This window comes from Toxorhynchites rutilus, chromosome 2 (genome assembly GCF_029784135.1).
Source record: "Toxorhynchites rutilus septentrionalis strain SRP chromosome 2, ASM2978413v1, whole genome shotgun sequence".
Taxonomy (NCBI): Eukaryota; Metazoa; Arthropoda; class Insecta; order Diptera; family Culicidae; genus Toxorhynchites; species Toxorhynchites rutilus.
In genome coordinates, this window is record NC_073745.1 from 140,941,901 (window position 1) to 140,968,085 (window position 26,185).

The 26,185-nt window shown below is 38.5% G+C and overlaps 2 protein-coding genes across 2 annotated transcripts in view; both read right to left on the bottom strand.

Moving 5' to 3' along the window:
- The window catches only part of LOC129764340 (nuclear pore complex protein Nup98-Nup96-like), a 128,812-nt gene extending 103,622 nt beyond the window's left edge, over positions 1–25,190 (bottom strand). The window contains exon 1 of the mRNA XM_055763316.1: positions 24,840–25,190. The gene's annotated coding sequence lies outside the window, so the exon portion shown is untranslated. The remainder of the gene's footprint in view (positions 1–24,839) is intronic.
- The window catches only part of LOC129764327 (facilitated trehalose transporter Tret1), a 222,338-nt gene that overhangs the window by 169,956 nt on the left and 26,197 nt on the right, over positions 1–26,185 (bottom strand). The window lies entirely within an intron of this gene.

Consider the following 26,185-nt stretch of genomic DNA (forward strand, 5'->3'; position numbering starts at 1 on the left):
GCCAAGAGCTTTATTTGCAACGCTCCTGCCTTCTGTGTAAATTGCAGTGGCAACCACCCTTCTACTAATAGAAAATGCCCAGCATGGGTCATGGAAAACAACATCACCAAAGTGAGAGTTGATCAAGGCATATCCTACAAGGAAGCCAAACTAAGTTACCAGGCCAAGGTAAATGGATCCTCTTACGCAAGCAAAGTCCAAGAGAGACTTAATGTAGCCCAAAGCACAGGATGCAATCGCTGCAAGTGTAACTGCACGCAGCCCAACCCTACCCCAATCACCCAAACGGTTTCCACATCGATAGTTAACCAGCCAGACATTGAATATACCATCTCCACTTCCGATTCCGAAACTGATTCAGAAATTCCCATGGAAACTGAATCAGCAAAATTAAATAAACGTAAGATCAAAAATTCAAAAACTTCAACTTCAGATGATTTGAAATCATCTGAAGATGAAAATTTCCGCGTTAATGATAAAACAAGGAAAAGATATAAAAACCAACAACCAGAAATCTCTCAACCGGCCGCCCCACAACAGGCCGACCCTCAACCATCTACTTCATACAAAACAGTACCCAATACGAATCGAACAATACTAAATTATTTAAAATTTGACCCTAGACTGAAGACCAAGACTTCCAAAGGTAACAAACAGTCAAAATAATTTCAGTTATACCTCCTTCCACATTAATTAAACCCTTCAAGAGCCTCCATAACATTTCTTAAAATTCAACACTCCACACAAAAACAGTACACCTGTTGTCCAAGATTCAACATCCAACCGAAAACTTGCCATTCAATGGAATTTGCGTGTGCTTAGTAGGTCAATGGATGAAATTAAATTAATGTTAGCTGAGGAGAAACATCTCCCACTAACACTTGTATTCCAAGAAGCCAGAGTGACTAAGATTACACCCGATTTTAATCTTTCACTACAAGGTAAATACAAGTGGTACTTCCGTGAGGGACTTACCTCACGCCAGGGTGGAGTATGCCTCGCTGTTTTGAGCCATCTCCCACATACCCTCATCCAAATTTCATCACAGTTACAGATATGCGCAATCCAACTCACGGGACCGTTACGGTTAACCCTCGCTTCTATATACATTTCCCCAACGCATAGTAACAGTAATTTGGAAGCAGAAATGAACAATGCCATCCAACAATTACCACACCCTTTCATAATCATGGGTGATTTTAACGCCTACCATACTGTATGGGGTGGCCAAAGATGCAATTTAAGAGGTAAAATTATTTTAAAAATCGTTGAACAACTTAACCTCATCATCCTGAACGACTTCCAACATACTCGTATGGATGAACACTCTGGCTCTACTTCTGCAATTGATTTAACGATTACCTCATGGGACCTTGCGCCCAGAGTCAGATGGTGTTGATGATGATCTAAGAGGAAGTGATCATTTTCCCATTCACATCCGAACACTGACCAGTAATCCAAAAATCCTCCTGCGAAGGAGATGGTTGTACCAATTTGCCGACTGGGATGGTTTCGAATCAACCATTTCGCATCTGTTACCTGCACAGGGTAACTATTCAGTAGAGGAGTTTTCCCAAGCCGTTTTCGCAGCTGCGAAAGCTAATATACCCCGCACTAGTGGTATCTCCGGCCGGAAGGCAGTCCCATGGTGGAATAATGATGTCAAACAGGCCATTAAATCCAGAAGAAAAGCGCTAGGGAAGCTTAGAAGACAACTGGACTGTAGTGAGACAAAAGTACTTGCCCTAGCTGATTTTCAATCTGCTAGAGCTAGAGCAAGGAAAATTATAGCGGAAGCTAAACAAAATAGCTGGCTTATATTTCTTGATAGCTTTTGCCCTCAGACAACTTCTAGTGATCTGTGGAGCAAGGTTAATGCAATCAGTGGCAAAAGAAGATCCACTACCGATGATCCCGGAACCATTGCTGAACATTTAGCTGACCATTTTGCTAGTACTTCTGCCACCTCCAACTACAAAAGCGACTTCAAAGCTCGTAAAACTGCCGCGGAGACTACAGAGTTTCCCTCGGACTCTGGGGAACCTCATATTTACAATATCAGGTTCTCTATGAAAGAAATGTTGTGGTCCATTAGTAAGTCCAAAGGCAAATCAGCCGGACCAGACGAAATAGAATATAGCATGTTAAAACATTTACCTTTCCACGTCAAAACGTCGCTGCTCCAAATTTATAATAACCTTTGGGCTAGCAAATGTTTCCCCGACTCATGGAAGGAAGGCCTAGTCATTCCCATCCCTAAACCGATGGAGAAAAAACCTCTAGCAACTAGTTTTCGTCCCATCACCCTTCTCAATTGCCTAGGTAAGGTCTTCGAAAGAATGAACAAACGGAGATTGATGACGAACCTTGAAGAACGTCATCTCCTGGATCCTCGACAATGGTACCAATACGTACTTCAGCCAACTTGATCAACACCTTCACGTGATCACGCGAGACCACCTCCACGGGGAACTCGCTCTGTTGGACATATCCAAAGCCTACGATACAACCTGGAGATATAATATCTTGGACCAACTCCATCAATGGGGTATCGAAGGTAATTTGTTCGAGATAATTCGCAGTTTTCTACAAAATCGTAGTTTCAAAGTTCTTCTCGGAGTAGTCACCTCCACCAGTAAACTGCAAGAAAATGGAGTGCCACAGGGTTCTGTGCTATCGGTTGCTCTTTTCCTGATAGCGATGCAATCATTATTTGGTGCCATACCCTAAAATATTGAAGCTTTGCTATACGAAGATGATATTCTGCTAATTTCAAAAAACTCATTCCCAGAACTAGCAAGAAGAAGACTTCAGGAAGGAATCTCGTCTGTTAATAACTGGGCGAATTCCGTGGGGTTTAGGATCTCAGCTGAAAAATCTCAAGTTCTTCATTGCTGCAACAATAAGCGTCACAGGAAAAAATTACGTTCTATCTTCTGAACGGTAGTTCCATTAAACGAGTCAATTCTGCACGAATTCTCGGTGTAATGGTGGACAAAAAACTCACGTTCAATAAACATATTAAGAGTACAATATCGGACATTAAAAACCGCCTTAACTTAGTTAGCGTTATAAGCGGTCGAAGCCGAACAGGATCCCGCAAAACTATCTTCAACATTGGAAGAAGCTTAGTCTATTCCAAACTTACATACGGTATTGAACTCTTCTGCCGTGCCACCTGGAAAACGCTTGAAGAACTGAGGCCTAGCTATCAAAAGATAATAAGACTAGCATCAGGGGCCTTTGGAACTAGCCCAAGTAAAGCGTTACTCGCTGAGTCAGGCAATTTACCCTTCAAATTGTTCCTCACGAGATTCTACAGCACGCGCGCGATACGAACGCTCGAGAAACATCCAACAGTTGAATCCTCTCTTGTGAGAGTGAATAACTGGTTGCAGGATACATGCCGAACCACTCTTCCAACGATTGTACCAATTCCCATTATTAACCTTCGACCGTGGTATAAACGGGAACCTCAGATTGATTGGTCAATTAAAAACTCTGTGCGAGCTGGTGAAAACAGCAGCATAGTTTTGGCCATTTTCAACGACCACATCCACAGTAAATACTTTTTTCACCACAAGATCTTTACAGATGGATCCTTTGATGGTTTACAAGTAGGTATCGGCATTTTTGCTAATAACCTGCAAGTTAAGTTCCAACTCCCAAGTATCTGTTCGGTATTTTCAGCTGAATTAGCGGCACTTCTTATCGCTACATCAAAGTGCGAACACAACAGAAAGACGGTTATTTTCACCGATTCTGCTAGCGCGCTTCTTGCTCTTGAGAGCGGAAGTAGCAAACATCATTGGGTACTCGCAATTGAAGAGAAAACTGCCCAAAATGATATCACCTTCTGCTGGATCTCAGGTCACTGTGGAATCCGCGGTAACGAAGAGGCTGATCGCCTAGCCAAAGAAGGGAGAACATCCGAACTATGGAGCACAAGCGTCCCATCTGATGATATAATCAGATGGGTTAACTCATCTATGATGACGTGCTGGGAGAACGAATGGAACATCTGCAGAGATACTTTTTTGAGAAAAATTAAAAACACTACCCATCCTTGGATGGATAGAAACCAAAGATCTTTTCAAGTATGTCTAACACGTCTTCGTATTGGGCATACCAAATTAACGCACAGGTTCTTGTTTGAAAAAACCGAACCACCCATTTGTAGTACCTGTAACGTCAGGCTGACCGTAGAACATTTTTTAGTATTATAACATAAATTGTATATTATATTCAACATTGGCAAAAAACATTCAAGCTTTGAGCTAACATGAAAAAACGTATCTCACGGAGCAACTAGCTTCAAGGACCTTAACAAAAGATGTACAACATACATCTTCAGTTCGTTGTTGGGTGAGCTTGAACTGATCCAGGTACCTTTCTTCGTCCGTCAATGAAAATAGACTACGAGTAAATTTGTCAATATGCATGTCGAATATTAGATTTTTAGATTTTAGATTTTCACGGTTTTCAGAGGCGGAAGTGATCTTCATTTTTTACCGCTGCACGTGGTGGTTGCCCGCGTTTGGCCGTTTGTCTGGGTTTTGAGTATACATCTTTTGTACAACTCTGTTAAAATAGTGTCCCCATTATCGTAACGAGAAGGATTTGACTGATTGACAAAAGAATGCTAAATTGGTTGAATGATAATGGGTTTTGAACAACTTGGCTGCCCACGTTACAACCTTATGAGAACTAAGTTTCAGATAGCTGACAACCCAAGGACAGCCCTAGCAAGAGATAACTTGGAGGAGGACAAATCACAACATTTCAGTGCGTTTGGCAACTCTCGGTTGAGACTTTACCCAATTTCCATATCCCGAACCTGACCAGTCCCACAAAATTGTTGCCCCCTTAACCTCGAGTAAACCACGAGTAATCGGTCAAATCCTTCTAACCATAGATGAAGATTAAATAATGTAAACAAAACTGAATTAGCGGCTCCGCAAAGCTTCTGCCTTACAAATAAACGATTTGGAAAAAAATAGCGTATGGTGAGAGAAATTGTCATTAGATAACGATAATGGCAATAGATCAAAATCCATATTTGTTATCATTTGATATATCAAGTGAATTGAAATTGTATTTTACTAATTATTGAAATACTAAATTTATAGTAGATTACAGATGAAATTTGTTAAACTATAAATTAAATTTCGAGCCCGATCGAGAATGTATGTGAATTATATATGAGACTAATTGTAAGGAGAGTTTTAGTATTATAACATAAATTGTATATTATATTCAACATTGGCAAAAAACATTCAAGCTTTGAGCTAACATGAAAAAACGTATCTCACGGAGCAACTAGCTTCAAGGACCTTAACAAAAGATGTACAACATACATCTTCAGTTCGTTGTTGGGTGAGCTTGAACTGATCCAGGTACCTTTCTTCGTCCGTCAATGAAAATAGACTACGAGTAAATTTGTCAATATGCATATCGAATATTCATTCATTTTTTTCAATTTGGATATTACGCTCACTTCAACGGACGATTTCGGGGTTCGGTTCATGCTTCATGTACATCCGTGGACTCGTGATATCAAATCGGATAATATTCGGCCGAGAATAATTTACGGCGTAAAATAATTGTAAAGGGTGTGTCACATCAAATTGCATCACGGAAAAAACGCTGTAGAAATTCGCCCAGTAGACCGATCCTTTTGAAAATTTTAGACAGTAAAGTAAAAACTATTAAACAACTTTTGGCATTTTCTTTTTATTCATACTTCGAGCCCAAGCCCGTATGCTCGCACCTTCCTCTTTACCCCGTCCGTAAGGTTCTGTACAACGTCAGGTTGTAGTTTTTTTTTGAACAGAAATCCATTTTCTCTTGAAGTCCGCCTCCGATTTTACAACTTTTGGGTTCTTCCGGAGGGCCTGCTTCATAATCGCCCAATATTTCTCTATTGGGCGAAGCTCCGGCGCGTTGGGCGGGTTCATTTCCTTTGGCACGAAGGTGACCCCGTTGGCTTCGTACCACTCCAACACGTCCTTTGAATAGTGGCACGAAGCGAGATCCGGCCAGAAGATGGTCGGGCCCTCGTGCTGCTTCAATAGTGGTAGTAAGCGCTTCTGTAGGCACTCCTTAAGGTAAACCTGCCCGTTTACCGTGCCGGTCATCACGAAGGGGGCGCTCCGCTTTCCGCAAGAGCAGATCGCTTGCCACACCATGTACTTTTTGGCAAACTTGGATAGTTTCTGCTTGCGAATCTCCTCCGGAACGCTGAATTTGTCCTCTGCGGAGAAGAACAACAGGCCCGGCAGCTGACGAAAGTCCGCTTTGGCGTAGGTTTCGTCGTCCATTACCAGGCAATGCGGCTTCGTCAGCATTTCGGTGTACAGCTTCCGGGCTCGCGTCTTCCCCACCATGTTTTGCCTTTCGTCGCGGTTAGGAGCCTTCTGAACCTTGTATGTACGCAGGCCCTCCCGCTGCTTGGTCCGCTGGACGAATGAACTTGACAAATTCAGCTTATTGGCGACATCCCGGACCGAACTTCTCGGATCACGTCTAAACTGCTTAACTACGCGCTTGTGATCTTTTTCACTGACGGAGCATCCATTTTTGCCGTTCTTCACCTTCCGGTCGATGGTTAGGTTCTCGAAGTATCATTTTAGTACTCTGCTGACCGTGGATTGGACTATTCCCAGCATCTTACCGATGTCCCGATTTGACAACTCCGGATTCTCGAAATGAGTGCACAGGATTAATTCACGACGCTCTTTTTCGTTCGACGACATTTTTCCAAATTTACGAAAAATTGACAGTGAAGCATGGCCAACGTGATCTATACACTCTTATCTGATTATAAGCGAAAGCTGAAGATATAATTTCTAAAAATTAAATTTCTACAGCGTTTTTTCCGTGATGCAATTTGATGTGACATACCCTTTACTAACGAGTTAGCTCCGTTTCATTATGAAATAATTTCCGAAGTAAATAGGAAGCGAATTAAATGGAAAAATTCCCTATATAATTATTTGACCAACAACTTTGTTGAACATTTTATTTTACTCAGACAGCTGGATTGTAAGCTGAAATTTTCTTAAAAGTTGTCAATGTCAATGAAAAAAATGGGAAAATAGTCATGTTTATGAATTTCTCACAACAAAATTTTGTACCAACATCAACCATCAACATCAGCAAAAAAATTCGGATAATCATTTATTACATCAAGCAGTTCATTCAACTGCTTGCGAAATGATGACCGGAGAAAACTTTGATTCAAAACCAATACAATCCAACCAGAAGTGAAAACGAAATTCTGCTAAATTGATTGCGGTACGTGTGTGGAAACAGGTGTGTGCGTATAGGAGGGAATGGAAATGATTTACGTAAATTTCGATGACACCCGAGTCGCCTTATGCTGCTGGCATCTATTAATTTGCATACCATCGTTTGATGATTTTGGTGAATCTCCGTTATGCTGTTATTCAACGAAATCATTGAGTTTCTTCGCGACTATCGCTGATCTCTGGTCTGACACCTAGACGCTGCCTGAACTGAAATGAAAATTAAACCGAATTCTCATATCGCTAAACGCAATATAAATGAGTGTAATACGAAACTGAAAAATTCGCCCAGAATTTCCGCCACACTGCACGTCTCTTGTCTAATGTCCCCATCCTCATTTGTCACACTCAGCTGAACCACACGACCATTCGAATACCGTTTTTCTTCCTCTTCTGACAGTTTTTGTGGTGGGTTTTGTTCTATCTGCGAGAAGCTCAGACTAATACAACACATTCACCATTTCAGCGAGAACAGCACCAACAAAAACTTTTACTTCTGCCGGTGGATTGATGAACATATGTTTTGTTTGAATATTTTAGCGTTTACTTCTTGTTGCTGTTCCTCTTTGGCGCTGCTCATGTCATTACTATAACTTCTTCCTCCTCCCTCCCTCGCTTTCCACCCCAACCATATCATCCACACACATAACACTCAGTGGTATTTTTCAGATATCCCAAAAAACCGCTCTCTCGTCGACATCTCCGTGACTCGGGGATCAACCAAGGGAACCACGCGGCGGAAAAGCGAAAAATCGAAAACGAACCAGAAGGAAGCGAAACACAAAAAAAATACGTAAAACAATTTCTGTTCCGCTACATTAGATATGTGAAATTTGAACAACTGAGTCAAATGAGTGAAGGAAAGCAATAAAAAATACGAACAAACGACGATGTCGAGCCAACAACGAACTCACAGTGCACCAACGCCACCGGCCAAGGAGAACCCAACCAGGCGAACCTATTTTATTCGCCTCGGGTGAGGAAGAATCAAATTTTTGTCACAGTTCTTTTTTTTCCGGGGCACACACAATTCAGACTAAATATTTAAGTAAGTGTGTTTAGACGAAAGCAAACAACGCAGCGGGAACGGGTAGATTTTTCACGGTTTTCAGAGGCGGAAGTGATCTTCATTTTTTACAGCTGCACGTGGTGGTTGCCCGCGTTTGGCCGTTTGTCTGGGTTTTGAGTATACATCTTTTGTACAACTCTGTTAAAATTGTGTCCCCATTATCGTAACGAGAAGGATTTGACTGATTGACAAAAGAATGCTAAATTGGTTGAATGTTAATGGGTTTTGAACAAGTGGTGGTCGACGATTTTAGTGGAAAATTTCGGGAAATGTGTGAAAAAACTGCTTGCATTGTAAATTCTAGGAGAAAGGTTTGGGTAATTACTCTTTAACTCATTAAATCTAGTATTGGTTCGTAGTGCAGCTACTTCATAAATCACGTTCAAACTCAATGTATGCTGTACTACTGAGCAGTTTTTCTAATTAAAGTTTTAGAAACTTAACTACTTAACTTAACTTACTACATAAACCGTTTTGTTTCAAATTTCGAACACTATATGATTTTTATGATTTTTATATGATTTTTGAATGAATTGAGTATGCTCTCCACTTAAACAAAATAAAGTTGTTTTGCAAGTCACTATCCATGGCAGATAACCAACAATTGTTGAAATTATATAAATCACTATGGTTAGTCTGATATCACAGTTTTATTAGATATATATTACGTGACAAACAAACAAAAAATGGTGTCAATTGAACTGTCCCCTGAATAGCCGCAACCGGTTTGTTGAGCCATTGCAGCCAAAAACTTGTAAACTGATGAGAGCTCTACAAGTTTTTCTAGTGGACCGATTTCATCCAATGATTTTTTTACGTAATCTTGGATATTTCCTGTCTTCGTACGTAGGATTTTTTCAAAATATTGATTTTTGACGAAATGGCGACATTTTTTGTAAAAAAAAATGCGTTTTTGCCTCAAAAATCGACACAAAAACATTCACCAAAATTTTATCTTTCAAAATATCGAAAAAATTCTACGTACGATGACAGAAAATTTAATGGAGAATCTGGGAAAACCTATTCCATCGAAATCGAATGGACCGTTGCGGAGGTAGAACTCCCACCAGTTTGCAAAACATGGTTTCGAGAAAAACGCATTTTAAATTTTGGATCCGCACTCCTAATCCACTAATCGGCTTGTAACTTCGGAACGGAGCATTGGGTAAACCTGGGCTCAAAACTACAGTGAAGTAGACATCCCAGAGAACATTTTAGGCCAGAAATATATTTTTTTAATTTTTTTCAAGTTTCCATAGTGTACTACCCCTTTAATCAGTATTTCGTCTATATGTTCCATTGACTCTAAGACTGTGTTTACACTTTAAGGACCGGGAAGAAATCTGTAAGACATACGCCTGGGACCACACGTTTTGACTTGTGTGAAGTTGCTTGCTCTGCTTGCAAGTTTTTAAGAGGCTTTAAACTTTGCAGTTCTTTCGCCTCTATGTGTGAAGTTAGCGAACGAAAGCTCAGCGGATAAAAGTTTTTGTTGCGTGCAAGTTTCTGTTCAACGTCTTGCTGGATTTAATGAATAATGAATATTCACGGCCAGAAGGTTATGCTGTCTATTTGGTGGGACCAGCTGGGTGTGGTGTACTCTACAGAATAATCTGTATTTATACAGATTTTTCTGTCTTTTTGAAACCAAGAATCTGTGGATACAGATTACAGATTATTGAGGTTTCCATGCAGATTTACAGATTTTTCAAAATAACGATCCAACTAATATTGGCTACGATCACTTGATCACAATAATATGAGGCTGTCAAAAAAGTCCTGCGGTATTTTTTTTTTAATTTTCATTTGTTCATAAAATTAGTTACAATCATCTGTTTTAAGGGGGGTCTCCGTAGCCACATTGGTTGCGCGTTCGCTTAGTAAGCGATCGATCGTGAGTTCAAAACTCAGGACCCTCATTGACCATCTTTGTGTTGTTACAGAATAGCTACGTCCACGCAACAATCATCAGCGATGGAGATCGATCCACGGTCGAAATTAGATCGATTCATCCATACAACTGCTCTGCTCTGCAAGACACATCGGGCTGCTGTTCTATAAATAGCTCAACAATGATCAATCAACTTTCTCCGCTGTCCGGTGGTCTAACTTGGATAATGGAAGAAAAATACAATACAGAATACTCTTACGCCTAAATGGCTACTGTGTAAATGTACCATATGCAATGGTATAGAAGGAATACTGGCGAATGGCAACTGTGTAATGTAATGTGCTATAATTATAGATATGATAACCATGTGACATGTACACGATTAAAATTCGGCTCTGTTACAGCTAAAATGCTAATGAGCCTGAAATAAATAAATGGGATAAAAAAAAATCTGTTTTAAGTCAAATATGCGCCGTTTTGTTCGATGACTTGTTCCCAACGAGATGCCAGCTTCATAATACCCCTGTTATAGAAGCTCGCTTCCTTATTGGCGAAAAACTGGAAAGCCAATTTTCACAGGTCTCTTTTGTGGCTAACTTCTGACTACCTAGCTCGTTCGCCATGGACAAAAACAGGTGGTAGTCACTTGGTGCAAGGTCCGGACTATACAGCGGATGCTGCAAAAGAATCTCCCATCCGAGCTCCCGGAGCTTCTGGCGCGTCACCAAAGAAGTGTGTGGCCTGGCGTTGTCCTGATGGAAGACAATGCGGCCTCTGTTTATCAAAGATGGCCTCTTCTTCATGAGTGCTACCTTCAAGCGGTCCAGTTGTTGGCAGTACAGGTCCGAATTGAGCGTTTGGCCATAGGGAAGCAGCTCATAACAGATTATTCCTTGACAATCCCACCAAACACACAGCAGAACCTTCCTGGCCGTTAATGAGGGCTTGGCCACCGTCTGAGCCGCTTCAGCGGGCTTCGACCACGACCGTTTGCGCTTCACGTTGTCGTAAGTGACCCACTTTTCATCGCCAGTCACCATCCGCTTCAAAAACGGGTCGATTTTGTTGCGATTCAGCAGCGATTCACATGCGTCGATACGGTCAAAGATGTTTTTTTGCGTCAACATGTGTGGCACCCATACATCGAGCTTCTTTGTGAATCCAAGCTTCTTCAAATGGTTAATAATGGTTTGATGACTTATCCGAACGCATTCAAATAAAAATTAGGCTAAAATTGGGTCTTAGAGTAATTTTTTTTTCAAAATTTCAAAATGTCTGAAAATATATATAATTTCCTGTTACCGCGAAAAACACTCTAAAAATTCTGAAAAAAAATCACATATACCTAAAATAGACGTAGGAAGAAATTTGAATACAAACTAGAGTAGTACTGAATCTCAAAATAAAAAAATTAAAATTTAATCTATATATATAAAAATGGATTTCTGTCTGTCTGTCTGTCTGATTCGTATGGACTCGGAACTGAACTACTGAATCGATCAACATGAAAATTTGTATGTAGGGGTTTTTGGGGCCGGGGAAGGTTTTCGTGATAGTTTGAGACCCCTCCCCCCTCTTTAAAAGGGGGCTGCCATACAAATGAAACACAAGTTTCTGCATATCTCGAGTTAATCATACTAATCATACAAATGGCACCAAATTAGGCATATGTAGCTTTTAGGGTGCAATAAATGTTTCTGTGATGGTTAGATAGCAGCCCCCCTTAGAGAGGGGGGTGGAGAGCCCTCTCTAAGGGGGGCTGCCATACAAATGAAACACAAATTTCTGCATAACTCGAAAACTAATGAAGCACAAATTTTGGATGTGAGGGTTTTTGGGTATGAGGTCCTTGGAATGAAGAGGGGGTCTCATAAAAATATTACACATATGTCAACTAAAAATATTCCAACCAAACATGACAATTGAAAATTTTCGGAAAACTCTGGAGGAAAAAGGGAAAATTCGGAAAATTAAATTTCCATATGTTTTACAATTACATAGTGACAAGCGTTGTTAGTCCATTTGATGTTTGCGCTAGCTAGGATTTTAATGTGATGAAACGCACTCCTATATCTTCTTCTATCTATACCAAAAAAAAAAAATCGCCAGATGTGTTGATAAGAGCAGAACTCGAGGAAGGAATTGTCCGATTTAGGGTTGTCTTCATTCTATCATATTTTCTGTATAAAACATTTATTCCATGTAACGAAGAAACATGTTTTTTGCAAAGTGGTTGAAAAATCTTGAACGAGAATTGTGTCTGAAAATAATCTGATATTATAATGATGAGTTTTGTTAGAAATACTAGGAATTTTATAGTAAAAAGAACATTCAACGGGGACGAATAGAAGATCAATCAATGAACAGATCTGCGATTGGACCCATGAACTTGCTCATAGTAAGAAAACATGAATTTTTGAAGGTATTGATAACAAAAAACAAATTTTGGGCGGGACGAAGTTTGTTTAATTTAAAATTTTTTTTAGTGTTTGATTTTCTAATGAAAAAATTGTTTGAAAATATTGATCGATACACCTAAGTAAGACTTTCAGTATTTTTTTCATATTTTTGTCTCAAAGCTATTGAGAATGGCGTGAAAAAAACGAAAAGGTACATTTTTCACCATAGAACCTACGGTGTACCATATAAGGACTCAAACATATGGTACTACTGCCAAAATGTTTTATTTAGTACCCTATACAATATTTTCCATACAGCTGGTGATTTGGTTTGGGGGACTTTTCACTCTCTTACCCAGCCAGACTCTTTGAAAATATAAAAAAAATATTTTTTTGTACCGCGCAACGCTGGAAAAATCTTAAAAAAATCACACATGTCTAGAAAAAAGCCGTAGAAACACATTTAAATATGAATTAGAGTAGTACTGAATCTCTAAATCCAAAAAAAATTCAAAATTTCAATATTTTTTCGTACGAATATTTTAATCAAATTTTTTTTTGATAATTTTGCTTGATACATCGTCGTAAGATGCACATTCAGTATTTTTTTCAAATTTTTATCCCGAAGCTTTTGAGAATGGCGTGGAATAAACGAAAAAGTACGTTTTTCACTATAGATCCTATGTTAAACCACATAGGGGTTCAAAGAAACCGTCAAAATTTCTTATTTGATATTCTATACAATATTTGCCATACAGCTAGTGATTTGGTTTGGGGGCACTTTTTACTCCCTTACTCAGCCAGGCCCTTTTCGGCCGTAATAATCGCGTAGTTTAGTAACCGAAGTGAAAAGTCCAGTTGGATGTTTCTGTGCCAACGAGAAGCCGCCCAGCACGAAGCAACGAAAATATTGCAGCCGCTGGTGAATCTTTCCGAAACGATCCAAATCAGTCAATTGCACGACGTTCTCAAGAATTGGGCATCTCCCAAACTCCATTGTGGCGCATTTTATAATTGTGAAGTAATGTAATGTAATGTGAAGATCTTGGGTTGCATCCATACAAGATCAAATTGACTCGAGAACTAAAACCACTTGACCATATGAAGCGTCGAAACTTCTCCGAATGGGCTCTGGCGAATCTTGAAGAAAATCATGATCTACATCACAAAATCATCATCAGCGAGGAAGCTCATTTCTGGTTTAATGGCTTTGTCATCAAGCAAAATATGCGTTATTGGTCAGATGCAAACCCACATGTGCTTCAAGAAACATCATTGAATCCATGAAAAAAATACTATTTCTTGTGGTTTTCATGCCGGAGGAGTGATTGGGCCGCATTTCTTCGTCAATGAGAACGACAGTCATGGTACCGTCAATGAAGAGTGATATCGCGACACAAATTCTACCATCAATGATATGTGGTTTCATCAAGACGGTGCCACTTGCCACACAGCGTTACGACGGATTTGTTGAAAAGTAAGTTTGATGAACGTGTTATTTCGAGAAATGATCCTGTCGATTGGCCGCCTCGTTTATGCGATTTGAGGCTATTGGATTTCTTTTTATCCGGCTATGCCAAGTCACTGGTCTATGCCAACAAGCCGGCAACATTAGAAGAGCTCAGACACAACATCCAACAACGCGAAATTTGCAACATTCCGGTCGAATGTGTGGCCAAGTAGTGAAAAATTGGGTCCAACGGATCGATCGCTGTATAACACAATTATTAAATGCAATTTTCATACAATTCATCTATTTTAAGTATCTACACAAAACAATTCCGAAAGTATTAATCCAGTGAACATTTTTGTACAAACTCTTTGAATAATTTAATAAATTTCATAATACAGCCACTTCATGCCAGATCGATATAGTGATTCTAGGATTTTCGTGAAAAGTGGTAGTTTTGTTCCTTGTCGCAAAATATTAGACCAGTACTTTTTGTATTTTTTATTAGAGTGCCCATTTCAATTTTAGTGTTTTTGATGAATTTCAATTCATTAATTTTCGAATAAGACGTGGTGCACTAATGACGTAACGCCAAAAATTCGAACATCATGAAAAAAATCAAAAATTCGAAGTCGGATTTTCCAACTATTATGTTGGAAGACCCTATATCAATTACGTTGACCCAATTTCCCTTATCCAACCTTACCACACCATGAAGTATGAAGGGCAGTAAATTTCTTTGGCAATATAACGTAAATTTGTGAAGATAGTGTTACAATGAGTGTTCCTATGATGATCCGTGTAGTGTTAATATCTGCACAAATATAAATTAAATATAATCATAAATTGTTATATAAAAAGTAAAAGAGCAAAAATGAAACACAGATAAATCTGGTAGGACAATAAAAAAAAAGATGATGACAGTGATACTGCCGATACCGAATATCTGTTTGTGTGAAGATAATAAGTGAAAACACAGGAAATAAAAACTCTGAATTTCAAGAATGAATTATGGTAAAAGAAGGCAATATACACAGATTTATTGGTCAATATTAATAATGCTTGAGCATATTTTACCATAAGAAAAAAAGAATATTTTACCATAAGTTTTTCATTGATATATATTGCACATGGTCTTTCAGATTAAACGATCACGCAACAAATTTTAATAACTTCTACATAAGTGAACCGATTTTTATTAAAAAAACGAAAATAAAGCTTGTTTTAGGATATTTTCGATGTGACCACCCCTTTTTTTTTGATAACGCGAACAAAATTCTTCACGCACAACTCTAACATTACGACTTCGATGCTTTCGGTTATTTCTTCTTCAAGTTCCTCCAAATTTCGTGGCTTATTAACATAGCAACGGTCCTTCACGTACCCCCAGAGAAAGTGATCGACGACGAGAAATGTTGAAATTCTTACCATAAGAGAACAAAGTTTCATTAAGGCTTCGGTTGCTCGGCATGCATGTAAATGTCGCATGTTGTAAATGATACATATTGACGCTAAAAACCATCCGATCAGACTGAAACGAGTAGCCGAATACTATCGTACCGAAGTGAGGAATGCAGTGTTACCATCGATTTTTTTTTATTAGGAACTAGCTGACCCGACGAACTTCGTCCCGCCCAAAATAGATTTTTTTATTTTAATACTTTCAAACATCCACATTTTCTTACTAAGTGAACGTTAGTGAGTCCAATCACTGAACTCTTCATTGATTGATTACCTTTTGACTCTTTACAATTTCCTTTTACTATAAATTGTCTAGTACTTCTACAAAATTTCGTCCTTATAAAATAAAATTATTTTCAGACACAATTCTCGTTCAAGATTCTTCAAGCATTTGGAAATAATATGTTTCTTCTTGCATGGAATACATGTTTGATACAGAGAATATCACAAAATAAAGACAGCTCAAATCGGACCATTCCTTCCTCAGGCCTAGGGCACACCAACACATTTGGCCTTCCATTTTTGTTTATAGAGATAAAAGATATAGGAATGCGTTATTCCGTCTGAAAATCATTTGTATGAAGGAACTAGCTGACCCAGCAAAAGTCGTTCTGCCATATATTTTTTTCAAGTGAATATTTTGGTTGGGCAAAACATGAATAATGTATTTCAACCCTTTGCGGTCGTTTGTCTGCTCTCAGCCCCCACAGCAAGGAAGTATACTTATCTTCTACTTTATGCAACAATATATCAGTTCAGTTCAGTCAAGCATAGTACCAAGCTGTTGACAAAAAATGTCAAAAATCAAAACAAATATTTGTGTATCACAAACTCCTGTCCGAAATAAAAAACACAGTCTGAAGATGATTTTGAATCCGGACGGATCAAAAGTTAACGAATGTTTTTTTCATTGAACGAGTTGCATAAGAGGATGTGCATAAAATAATAATCATAAAATAAACTTCATGACAATGAAATAATAAACTCTACAAAAATAGATCATCAATTTTTCTAAAAGGAATGCTTCTGACAAAATGTGTCCTGAATTTGAAGCAAAAGTGTCCAGATTTCAAATCACAGCACGAAAATAAATTTACAAATTTTGAACAAATATCACATGGTTTTGTGGAATTCTGTGATTCATAACTTACATGAATGCCTTCTACTTCCATAGTAATGGTAATTCTTGCTATGATAAGTCACTATTTTTGAGTAGTTGAAGTTATCATCGTAAGCGCTCAAGTGTCCGGATTTTTATGCATGACGATATCGGTAAAATGTACGTGGAGAATAATGTGACTAATTAGAGAAAAACGTTTGTAGAAACCGATTGAAATCGGTCAAGGAGAAAGTGAAGCGAAATCTAGTGAGACCAATCAGCTGGCTAAAGAAGCGGATATATCGAGAATTTCGATACATGCATCGATCAGTCAAAGATGACTTGAAAGCATCGTCCAGGGCCTAGGGTGAAGCGCTATTTGACAACGGAACGGGTCAAAGTACTGCTCCTTGAGCACTCGATATAATAAACTCTAGAACAGGGTTTCTCAAAGTGATCGATATCGACCCCCTGGGGTCGATTTCGGTTTCCCAGAGGTCGACAGAAACGAAAATTGATTTTGAGGGCCGACGGGGTCTGAATATCGACCCCTATAAAATAACCCAAGTTCTTATTTGAATAATTTAAGATGCTCCATAAGTTGTGTTACGTGAACCACCCTGTTATAAGAATGATCAGGATTGCCACATTTGATTCTGTAAAATTTTTGAAAAAAATATTTATATCTGTATTTTTAGCAAAAAAAAATCTGTATCAACTAACGGAAAAAATGGAATGAAAGGTTTATTCCCATTTGAAATTTATTGTTCTTATTTATGGTTTGCATAAATCATATCAATACAACACAATAAATCATAAAAAAAGCTTTCTAATAATAAATTGTATGATGGTTTTCTTGAACTTTGCTTTTCCCGTCAATTCCATCCTTGACGCTTCTCTTTGAGCTGATACATATTTAACAGTTATCTCAAAACTCAAATTTTAGCGTTTGCAACACTAATCAATGAGATTCGAATGAGCTAATCTTTTGCATAGGGTATGTTACCGTGCAAATCAACATTTTGTAGCAAGTTCCGAATGAAAAATCAAGATAACTTTTTTTATTGGCACCCAAAACCATACGTTTGGTCTAGTATTCCGAAAAATCAACTAAGTGACGATCTTTGACAAAAATTTTGTTTTCGAGATGACGGTAGATCTTGACTCGAGAACCCCGATTGGGTGATTTTTCGATTTAAAAAAAAAATAATCAAACTTTCACCGCTTTGCGCCACTCTCCATTAAATTCGATTAAGCTGATGTTTTGCATAGGGTGTTTTTTTCGAGGTGGTGAACATTTTCTATGGGGTAACTTTTTGGAATTCGAGATGACCATTTTCATTGGCACCCTAAAATACGCGATTTAACACGAAAGAAGTCATCATAAAATTCATGTCCAAACATGCTCCTGATATTTTGCTGTATCATGAGATGAACAATTGAATAACTGTAAAATGTCAAGCGTTATCGCCCTAAGTGCCATGTTTTGGTTGGCCCGATTTACGGTTTCCCCAACACAGACTTCAAAATCGATGTACCTGTGGAAATTCGCTCTACAAATATACATGCAAGTCGGGGGTATTTTTGTTCCCATCGAACTGTGTTTCACGGACTTTAAAATCAATGTGCCTAGGGGAATCCGCTTCGCAAATACAGTCAACTCACCCTAACTCGATGTTCTGTATCTCGATATTTTCCCTAACTCGATGGATTTTATGGCATTCCATGGCATGTTTTGGCGTGTTTTGATTCATTTTTCCATGGACTCGATTGATTTTCGCGTACATGTTTTTGTGGAACGATGAACATTTCAAGCGAACAATCAAAACGCTATCCATTGCGCAACGTTTGAGCATCATCGAGCAGGTCGAAAAGTATGGACGGAAGGGTTCTGAAGCTGCAAATAATTTCAGTATTGCACAAAGTACGGTATCAAAACTATTCAAACTAAGTAAAAATGGAATCGGAATGGAAAATTGAGTCTAGACCAAAAGCATATAAGGTTGGTCAGAATCGGAAAGCTGGAGCGGTCAATGGGTTTTTGTCTTATCAAGCCAGAGAGAATAATTTACCTCTTTCAGGTTCCATTCTTCGAAATATGGCTTGCGAATTTGTGCAGGAACTGGGAATTCCCTACTTTAAAGCACAACCAACATGGAAGGGAGCAATAAACTACCGTTGCTGATCAATGGAAAGAGTAAAAACCCACGATAACCCACCAATAAGAAGAAGTCATTACCAGTGATATACGAGAGCAACACCAAGGTCTGGATGGCCTTAATGCTTTTTGAGGAATGGGTCATGCAATTTGACGAAAAATTTTTCAATGGATATAGAAAGGTATTATTTCTGGAATTATGTGTTATGGTAATGTATCATACTTATATCTATTTCTTCTCAAAGGTGGTCACGTTCGTTGATAAATATACAGCGCACCCAAAATCTCTCCGACCATAGCTCAAATCGATAAATTTACAATTTACATATACATATACAGTTTGATAAGAAAGTTTTTTTATAATTCAAATATGAACAATTTCAAGAAAAAAAATTAACCTTTCAACATCAAAGTGAAATTTAAGTGGCTTTTATAAGTACAGTGGGGTCAAAATCGTGATTTTTAGAATTTGATTTAGTTTTCATCCGGAATTGTTTATATCGATAATGCAGCGAAATTAAGAGAGATAGAAGTTGGGCGTCAAAGAACAAATTGTAGAGGGGTTGGTATGCATTTTTGGGATAAAATTAATAATTACAAATTAAAAAAACAATAACTTTTAAATTTTCCACTTCCAACATGTTATTTTGATCCACTAATTTAGATGTTCAACTACTATATCCTATACTAAACTTTCTCATCTTTCAAAAGAAAGCATCAGACTCTTCAATGTAGAGTCAGTTTGAGCCAACAGAGTCCGAAACAAAGAAAAATTTCTATAACTCTGTCATCGTTGAAGTTCGAACATATGCGTAGAGGGTTTTTTTTCGTGAAATATAACCGTCTATCACTTCCAGAGAGATTCTGGAAAAAAAAAATTATATGAGAAAGGTGTTTTTCACTTTAAGGGAATGAATCAAAAATTCAAATTCATACCATAATTCAAAAAATGTTCTGTATCTCGATACCTCCCTAACTCGATGGTCCCTCTGGATATCGAGTTACGGAGAGTTGACTGTACATGCAGGTCGGGGATATTTTTTGGTGTTGAGTACTTTTGTACTCGCTTGTCGTTATGCAGACCGGAATATGTTTCACTACTTTTAAACTTAGAATCTTGGGATAATCGTCATTTCAGATACTAGAGGTCAATGAGTTATCGCGGTTCGAGAACTACGTAACCATGAGATGTGCAATAATTTTAGAAGTAAATGTAAAATACAATGTTCGTTTGACAATACTTCTGTTCACATATTTTGGTAGTCCCAGGCATATCAAACGTAAAAAGACGTTGATCGAATTTATTTGTTACGAAGAACATAATCTATTACAAAAATTTCGATGCATTCTAAAATAATATTTGAAGTGGTAAACAAGTGGATTGCATAATATAATTGCGTAGTTCTACGTCGAGAATATGCGGTCGTGTCCTAGATACAAACCTTTACATTTTTTTTTGGATTTGTGTTTCAGCTGCGGGGTAACGATTACAACTTGATTGTAACAATATCAATAATATCGGTCCTTCTAACAAAACTTTCAAAACAAAATTTAAGCAGAAGAGAATATTCACAGTTTTCGCATTTGTCAAAATTATCACAAAATCTTTAAGACTATGTCATATTATCATATGTCACTCACTTGGACGCATTACACAAGGATTTTACTAAAATGTTTTTAGATTTTCAAAATTTTCAAATTCCTCAATGGATAATAAATCAGTAGAGTATTTAGTACGGGGCAAAGGAATTGCCCTTTTCGAATCAAACAAGCCTGAAATTTTGACAACAGTGTATTCGTTTGATACATTATTATACCAGCAGCTCACACATATAAACAAGATACATTTCATGAAAGTGGCAAAAAAGTAATGAGGTAAGAAGAGATTTGCGATATTTTGATCCACTTTTTTCAGTTTTGGAGATGATGATTAACTTACCTAAAATAACTGGGAAGTTCAAAACTACACTGTCAATAAAACCTCCATTCTATAGCAAATGATAGTGCGTATTCGTTTTTGTGGAGGCGATCTGGCGTAGTGGTAACATCCATGCCTCTCACGCTAAAGGTCACGAGTTCAATTCTCACTCCCGACATTCTTCCAAAAATGGAAGTAAAAGTGACGAATCAGCCAAATGAGTTGAAAGTCACTATAATACAGATAAAAAAAAAAAAAAAATTCGTTTTTGTGAAAAAGTTCAAGAGCTTTTTTTAAAAACTCGATTAGTTCAAAAATTGCTTGTGGGGCAAAGTTGTGGGTAGGTTTGCCACATATACAGACTATTCTGTATTTTACAGATTTTTTTGCCAAATTTCAGATACAGAATCTGTATATACAGAATTACAGATTTTCAGCAAAAATATAGAATTTACAGATTTTTTTGTAATTTAATTTTAAATATTAAATTTATTACTGTGCACACATAGATACCTTGATTTATAAAAAAGTTGGACGCAGCGCAATGAGATGGCTTTTGTTGGAGACAGTTATTAAACGAAATCTAGAGCGATTTGAAGAGCTTAAACTATTGTTTTCTTTCCAAGTTATGTATGACCATAATCAATCCGCCAATCGTATATTAACTCATTTATACGACCCTATGACTAATATGACTAAACCGATTATACTGTTCCTAAACTATGTTCTACCGCTCATCAATAATGTCAATCGCTCCTTTCAATCAGAAATTTCTCAATTTTGCGAACTTTATAATGAGAGAAGACGGTTATTGTTGATCATGTTGGGTAAGTAATGTTTGGAGAGCTACGTGCAACGATTCGTTGATGCTGACCTTGATGTGAAAGATTTTGAAGACTTTCTGAAGAAGCTTGAGGATGTTTGCGATGGTGTCGATGCAAAGAAGCTGAAGAAAGATTGGGTGCAGCTAGGAAGTTGATCTTCAAAACGATTTGTTGTGGCTTCTATATTGCATTGGTGAAACATAGTTGCAGCCTAGATAAACCCTCAAAATGTCTTCAAGCTACCAAACCTTATTGATTTGATGCTAAAATTTCCTCAATTCGTTTAAACAGGTAATAGACAAGGCCTGGATTACGAATTTAGGCTACTCAAGTCGAATATTATGGGGCAAAAATTGAGTGTCTCGGATATAACTTGGTCCCAGCTGTTGGATGTCAAAAGGCGTGATGAGAAATTTGTGTATCCAGTAGTCGTTTGTAAGACATGTTTTACGGTTTCGCAAAGCTTATGCGATTGAGCCTTACAAATAAATGAATTGGAAAAAAAGACATTTGATGACATTCATCGGTATGTGTTGAGCGAATATTTTTGCTCTGCAAAACGAAGTCCGGAAATCGGTTGGTTCCCACAACTATGGACTCTATTTTGAGAGCGAAGAACTATGTATCGGCGGAAGGAGGAGCGTCAAAAATGAAGTTGAAGAAATATTTTAAGGCAAAGTACAACAAAACCATGTAAAAACATCGTACAATTCAGAGGCGAAAAACTTTCCTATTGACACGACTTTAACAATCCATAAATAAGAAAAATGAGTTCAAAGTGAAAATAAACCTTTATTTTCATTTTTTTTCCCTTAACTCTCCGATACAGATTTTCTATACAGATTTTTTGGCTTAGAACACATATGTATAGTTTTTTTCAAAAATTTTTACAGAATTAAATGTGGCAACCCTGGCTGTGGAGGAAAAGCTCGCACCAGCGTTTTCGTCTCGAAAAAATTTATAAAATGCCAAATTTCAACCAATTTTTTTACGGGACCCACAAGAAGAAAACTAGTTTCAAGAAATGCACTCCAGAAATGCTCAAATTGTCCGACAGAGGCTTCGGGAGGGAGTATCAAAAGTCGGATTGCGGCAGACCTCGGTATTTCTGAATCAGCTCTAAGGAAGAGGCTCATGTGATTTGAATCTTCTTTTGTTGACATTTCTACTTCTGCTGGGATGTACCAGCGAGCACCTGGGACGGTTCAGACAAGTATTTACGAGTGAGCAGTCTGAGGATCTGGCGGATCAGCTTTCTATGGTATGATTCTCAAAGATTTACGGCGCCTGGCGTTTGATTTAGTGGAAGCCAACAACCTCCAGCATGAATTCAACCAAGTTGTAAAACTGCCAGGAAGAGATTGGGCTTCTTGCTTCATGAGGAACCATCGTGTGTCTCTTCGAACCCCAATGTAATGGAACAGAAAAAACTTAACGCCTATATGGCTACTACTAACGACTGTGTAATTTATAATTTATAGAAACATAAACATATGTACATGTACACGATTAAAACCCGGCTCTGTTACAGCTAAAATGCTAATTAGCCTAATAAATAAATAAATGAGATAAAAAAAAACGCGTAACCGAAGGAACCATTTGAAAATCAACGAAAGGGGAGATTTAGGGCTTTGACTGACCAATATTGAACCGTATTTTGATATTTTGGTAGTTGTGGATAGATTGATTTGCGATTTGAATGTTTTTAAAGTTTGTAAGTAATTTGTATTTGAATTTTGTTACACTTGAGATTTACTAAACATTATCTCTATTTATTTTGTTGAAATGATGAGAAAATGATTTGTTTTCTGTATTATAGTGACTTTCAACACTTTGGCTGGTCACATTACTTCCTTTTTCTTTTGGAAGAATGACGGGAGTGTGAATTGAACTCGCGATCTTTTGCGTGAGAGGTGCGGATATTACCACTATGCCAGATCGCCTCCGTGAGAAAATAATGTCAAGTTTATTCATTGACCCACTGCGATTTTTTGAAATTGATAATTTATCAGTAAGAAAAAAAAACTAAGGATAGGATTTTAAAAAAAAATTGGTTATGGGGGTCTAAGAGATGACTTCATTCTGGAAAAGGGGTCTCTTGTCCAATACAGTTTGAGAACCCCTGCTCTAGAAGAACCCAAACGGCGAGTGTTCAACGGAAGGCTTGCGGATCCTTACAACCGAGTACTGATGCTCTGAAAGCCATCACCAAGGCGTGGGCTTGAATATCAGAGGACCGTGCATTAGATATCGCAATCGCCTGGAGAGAGTAATTAAGAAGTAATTAATGAATATTGAGTAATTATTTCTGAATTGGCTGAAGTGCTTGAATAAATGAAAAAGTTTTTCAATTTTCAAAAAAAAAAAAAGGTGAATGTTGTGGGAATTCCATTTTTCAAATTTTTTTATATGACACAACACAACACAACAGGACACAAATATGTCGTTTTATTTGAAACAAAATTTATCCTCACTCAGAGATTTTCTGACGGTATTTTGAAGTATATTTTTGTGACTACATGTGAAATTAAGTCCCAGCGGAACTTCACTCAAAAACTGTATAGTGTGAGATGCTGAGGATTATGAACATCACATCAGGAATATTTCCGATAGCTTAAACTAAGAACTCGAATCATCTTTCATTGCATATCCTCCGTTTGGTTATTGAGAGATCTCATTAGCGTTTCATAGCTCAATTGTATAAAAGTAACAAGTGCTAGTTTGGAAGACACCGGCAATAAATTATACTTGGTTTGCAATAATCGGAAGTAGCTTCGCTCAATCGAACATCCAGCTCAAGTGGGAAAAAATTTCTCCTCCCGTTACAGTCATATTTCACGCCAATCGACGGGTCTATATAAATATACGTACATATCGGTATACATATCTGTTTCAATAACGAATTTTCTCCTTTTCATCCATGTGTGTATACATTTCGTTCCCGGGCCGCAATCGCGCCCCGTGGAAAGAAGCCGAACAAAAATCATATCAATTTAACCAATTATGCTTCTCACTGTGCAGCGCTTTTTCTCCGCTATTTGTAGCCATTCGGTTGTAAGCGACTCCACACATATGTTTGTTTGCCCCCTGCCTAGTTCATAACTTTGTCCAAAAGAAATTGTCCCTCTGTGGCACTCTGTGACTCTCTGTGTCTCTCTCTTCCTCGCCTCTGTTTGTCTGGTCCAAAACTAACCGTCAACTCCGGAGCACTCTCAGAAGGTCTTCAGAAGGTTCAGTGTTTTTTTTTGCTCGCCGTTACTCACTTGCAGAGTTACAGAACCGTACAGGAAGTATTTCATAAATCAGCACAATATTACTCTGGAGGGAAACGGGAGATTCCGCACTTTGAGTTAAAACGAAGAAGCAAAAAACAATGATTCCCCGTTTTTTTCTTATCACCAAGCGGTCCACACTTCTTATGCCAGTTTGTCATGTTGTGTGCGCGATCATAAAGTGCCAATTACTGCACGAAATACATTCCGTCACATATCACATTTCACTTATCACAGATACACTGCCCACGGAAGGTTTCGAGCCGTCTCGACGCTACCGCGAAGTTGGGGCTTGCGGATTTTTTTTTGTCCGAACCGCGGAATCGTGCAAAGCTTTCCTGATGTCATTGGGCTCGGACGACATCTTTACCTGACAGTATTAGAAGTATTTCAAAAATATCTAATGCTGCCCGGTAAGATGTGAACAGATACCCCACTAGGTGTGTCTTTTCCATCGTGTCTTTTTGTCCTCCCAGGTCCTTGCGCTTGGGCACTTGGAATTCAGATATGGTCCCACGATTGTCACTACACTTAATCCATCTTCCAGCTGTCTGCGTTTCGTCCGCCACGGGGGTGTCTAACTGTCTATCACCCAGAACGATGTTGTGCCCATTTTTGGACCGAATTCGAGGCACACACACTCTGTCTGCTGTCAAGAACTCCGGAGCGTTGCGGCAGCGGAACGCGAAAGACACGATGCGCGCGCGAGCGACTTAAAATAAGACTGATGTCTAACTGTGGTGGCTGGTGAGCTGCAAAGGAAAATGTGCTTCTTCGAAAAATTCAAATCATCTCCGAACGGGAATCCAAGGCGGAGGGGGAAAGAGAAAGAGCTACCCAGCGAGCGAGCGAAAAGAAAAGCATTTGCGATAAGGGAAAACTGACACACGGCCGCGTTGGGGGAAAAAGAAAGTGTGAATGGGCCAGCGATTGGTGCATTCCGTTGGCGTTTAGCTTGTTGTCCCACTCTGGTTACGGGAGAGAACAAGAGGATGTGCGGGTGTGTGTGAAACGAATACGGTGACAGGCGAGCGATAAGCAATTGACTTAAATGGGAGAGCGACCGAAACGGAAAAAGTGACTAAGTCAAACACGTGTCTACTTCGGAACCGGGTTTTCTGTTGCTCCTTTACTCCTCTTGCCTCGTTTAGCATGGTTTTGTCCGGCGAGGCGATATCGTACGAAAGTGACCGATACGTTCCAGTGGTCATGGCTAATCGAAAACCAGCCAAAAGGCAATTTAATTGATGTGCGTAAATAAACAGCGCGAAAATTGAACCGTTACCCTGGGCGCCGCCACGCGTTCACTGCGCGCTGTTCATCACATCGATCACATC